Genomic DNA, 4,444 nt, shown 5'->3' on the forward strand with positions numbered 1-4,444 from the left:
TGGATGGATGGATGGATGGATGGATGGATGGATGGATGGATGGATGGATGGATGGATGGATGGATGGATGGATGGATGGATGGATGGATGATAAATATGTGATACAGACAGAAACAGAGGAGATAAAAGAAGGAGGGTGAGTTGGACGGAGGTCAACGAGGCGAAGTGAGGGAGGAAAAGAATGGAGTGAGTCATGGAAGAAGCCTGACTAAAAGCATCATGACTGGGAGGAAAACAGTCCCACACCATCAGGAGACATTCCCCACTCCCCCTGCACATTACATCACTGTGGCCTGTTTACAGTGGAGGCTTTTGTTTTTGGAGAAATACACAAATCGGTTATAACATGAAGACTGACGTTGAGTCGGTCAGCTTTAAAAGCAGGATCATTAACCGTGACTCACTGACCGAGGCCTCCAGCAGTCCAACTTCTTCCTCACCTTCTCCACGTTCTTAGCACAGCTGGGATTTGCGCAATTTGAACGTCTGAGGAATTTAAATAAGGTCTAACAAAGTTTGTGATTTAACGGGGTCAGCCAAAATATTTTGCATCATCCACATAACCAAGACCCAACGTCTCCCAGCAAAATAACGACCAAAGAAACACGCCTCACCGGCCTACAGCTACGCAGACGGACATGCTGTGTTGGATGGATGCGAGTCTTGTTTGCCTGTGAACCTGAACTGTTTACTGATCTTTGTTGGAAAGCTCATCCTTTTTGATAGCTGTAAGTAGAAAAAAATGGTACCACTTTACAGTGTTCATAAGACTGACATGACATTGTCATAAATATGACATGTCATGAGTCTTCATGGTGTATGACTGTTGTCGTGAAGCGTCATTCAGTAAAGAATGACACTTTTAATGCAAAGCCGCTTTAAAAGTTGCATTAAGTTAATTGAAAGTGTCAACTTTGCATTAAATGTGTCATTCTTTACTGAATGGCACTTCATAACAGTCATAAACAATGACTGTTATGAAGTCTTTCATGAAGACTCCTTCATGTTCATGACAGATGTTATGTCATATCCATTTATTTACTATTGTTCCTTCAGATTAGAGTTTCTAATGTTTTCCAGCTCCTACGCTTTCTCATTTGTGTGATTGTGCATTTAGTTTTTCATTTTGAGTCTTCATATTTAGGAATGATTTCGTCTCCCCTGTTCTCTGTGTTTCCTTTGGGATTTTGTTCAGTCTTTCGCTTCCATTAGTTTCCCTCAGCGCCTCAGTTTCCTCCTTTCCTTACAGTCAGTGAAGCACACTCCCAGCTCCAGTCCTGATAATCTCTCCTCTCCTCCCAGGACATAAACGTCTTTGTTTTCATTCAGCCTCTGTTCGATTCTCCTGTTACACGCCCGATAGTTGCACTCCCTGCTGCTCTCCTGTTCACCGTTATCTCTCCACATTCTCACAGCTTCTGGACTACCAGCTGAAATCATTGCTGCACAATAACACAATAACAACGATAAAGCTTATAGAATGGGCCACCTCAGTAATTATGCTGCTTAATCTGCTGGAGGACATAATGACCACTTTGTCCAACTCTGCTAAAGTCTCCTACTACTTTCAAACTTTGTATTATTTGATGTTATTTCAGCTTTTAACTTTATGTTCGAGAACATGCCTTTCTAAGTAATTGTCCAAAAATATCTAAAAATAAAATTTAAACGATGCGATCCTTACCTGTTAGAAATTGCGAAACTCTGGCATCGTTACTTTCCGCACCTCCTTATTCACTTGTTTTGAAAAAAGTGAAAGCAGAGGCCATGTTGGCAGGTTGCAAACCCCTATGTAAATACTAGCTATAGAGAGAATGCACTCAGCAGGAATGTGTGGCTCTAACAAGCTCTGGAACTGACACACACACTGAAAATCAAACATTTTATTACAGTAAGTGACAAAGACTTCCTGAGAGTGTGAGTTGAACAGGTGACCTCAGTCAGAGTGTTTGCACTGTTGACAATCTGCAGGTCTGCTTTTGTTGACGAGCCACAGCTTGTCGTGATCCGTCAGCCTCCGTGGTTTTGCCATGTCGAACATTTTTGGTTCTCTGTTCCCTACAGACATGCAGCAGCAGCTCAATGTTTCATCTGATATCATTTTCAGACACGCCATCGAAACTAAATGAGCACCAACCAAACATAAATAAGGATATTTTTAGACATCTGCAGTTGTGCAGTATTTATAGATTAATTATTCTCCATGTTGTATAAATTAATCCAACCTATTATAGTAAAACTGAAGTATCCCAGTGTCTCCTCTGGATCACAGATTCTGTTCAAAGCTTCCAATAAAAATTGTCCTGCGCTTTAAGTACAGCCCGGTGTTTGACACTCAACCACTGTTTTGCCCTGACCACAAAAACCTCTCATAAAAGGACAGAGAAACGGACTGGTCGTTAACGAGTCAACTAACAATGTGCAACATATACTGTTTACGTCTGAAACGTGTGACAGATGTTCATTACATTCAACGCTGTTGAGAGGCTTTGAAAGCCGCTGGATGCTTAAATTCATACTGACGCACTCTCTGAACACAACTTCAAAAACTTCTTTCGCAGATTTCAGTTCAGTTTTTGATATACCGAATTATTCTCAGAATTGTGCAATTAATTCAATCCAATTGTATGAACAGATGATTAAATTAGTTTAGCCCTTAAAACGACGTGTTTTCTATCTAAGAAATCCAGCTGATTGGATTAAGTCACTGACTTTGGATGGTTCACTGTAGGTGGACTGATGCACTGTAGGTACACTTCTCTAGTGACACTGACCACTAGAAACACTTTCACAGTGGGGTCACACTGAACAATCAGTCATTCAACCCACACACTGGCAGCCAGGCTGGAGCGAAGAGCCTCACACAAGCTGGAATCAAACTCACAACCCACCAACTGCAAGACCACTACTGATGTTACTGGCTTTTTTTGTGCTCACTTGTTCTAAACTTATTAGTCATTCACTGAATATTAATTGTGTATCAATTGATACTGATTGATACCAGTTGATTTGTGTGAAAACATTTTGTAAGTATTATGAAATTTGACAGAAAGATGTGGCGTTCTCTGTGATGGTTTGGTTTGGTGTGACGTGTGCTGGAGATGGGCGGCAGGTTTGAGGCATGTGCTCATCCAAAAGGCCCGTAAGCACAGAACCGGTTCAACTCCTGGTTTAGTACAGGGGAGCCGCATGGGCCGCAATATCCCTAATGGAAGAATTCGTGTTTTATCAGCCAACAAGTGCTGCTGATGGCCTTGGAAGAGTCGTGAAGACAAAACAACAGAAAATATATCAGCTTCAGAAAGCCTTAGTATTTTCAACTAAATCAAAGGAGACATTTATATTCCGCTTGTCAACTTTTCAAATCAATCATTTACTCCACAGCTTTCAGGCATCAGAAGTAACATTTTGATTAATTTCAGCCATACAGAGTTCTGTTCAATAAAGCAGCTGAAATACACATGGAATGAGAAGATGTGAGAAGAAAACTGAACCAGACTGAAGGGACTCAGGACCTCTGACTGTCTGGCCTTGAAGTTTTGCTTCCCCCACTTCCACTGGGACACACACACACACACCCCACACACACACACACACACCCCACACCAGTGGTAGAGAAAGTATTCAAAAAATTTACTTAAGTAAAAGTACAAATATACAGTCAAAAATGTACTCAAGTAAAAGTCAAAGTACCACATTAACATTTTACTTAAGTAAAAGTAAAAAAGTCCTGGCTTTTAAAAATACTTAAGTATTAAAAGTAAAAGTACTCGCTGAATGCATTACCTAATCGCTAATATCATTAAGTGTGCCGATCGTATTTAATTTTAATACATCAGAAATGTGCCATTTTAATTAACACTACCACAGATTAAACATGTTTTTATAGTGTTTATTCTCTGTAACAGTTTAGACTTGGATATGTGATTCTATGCATCATAATTTCAGGGATGGAAACATTTTGTCTCCTGTCCTAACATAGCATGAACTTCATTAGTCACATTTATTTAGAAAGAAATCTAACTGAAAGGGGATGTAAAGACGGTGCGGGCGGGGTGGAGGACATGCAACCAAGGAGCCATGTAGCAGAGTTGTAGTCAAGACCACCGAACCCAAGACCAGAGCCCCGCGCTAAATGACACAATAATATTAAGTTTACCTATCAAAATTGGTTTTCAGATTGATCTGAAAGATCCACATTCCCATAAAAACACCTAGATATTAAATACTTAAGAGCTGAAATGAATTTAACCAGTATCAATTAAAACTCACTTCAATCTGTTTTGCTTTCATCGCTGTGCAACAATCCGCAGAGGTCTCCTGCTATTCCTAGAAAAATAACGCCCTGGGCGGTTGCCCATATTGCCCATGTCAGAAACCACAACTGAAACATCGCAACGTTCAACTATGAACACTGTCCAACAGCACAAGTAACCAAGCAGAA

At 40.5% G+C, this 4,444-nt stretch overlaps 1 protein-coding gene across 2 annotated transcripts in view; it reads right to left on the reverse strand.

Moving 5' to 3' along the window:
• The window catches only part of gal3st4 (galactose-3-O-sulfotransferase 4), a 26,416-nt gene that overhangs the window by 7,720 nt on the left and 14,252 nt on the right, over positions 1 to 4,444 (reverse strand). The window lies entirely within an intron of this gene.

This window comes from Poecilia reticulata, linkage group LG18, assembly GCF_000633615.1.
Source record: "Poecilia reticulata strain Guanapo linkage group LG18, Guppy_female_1.0+MT, whole genome shotgun sequence".
Classification (NCBI taxonomy): Eukaryota; Metazoa; Chordata; class Actinopteri; order Cyprinodontiformes; family Poeciliidae; genus Poecilia; species Poecilia reticulata.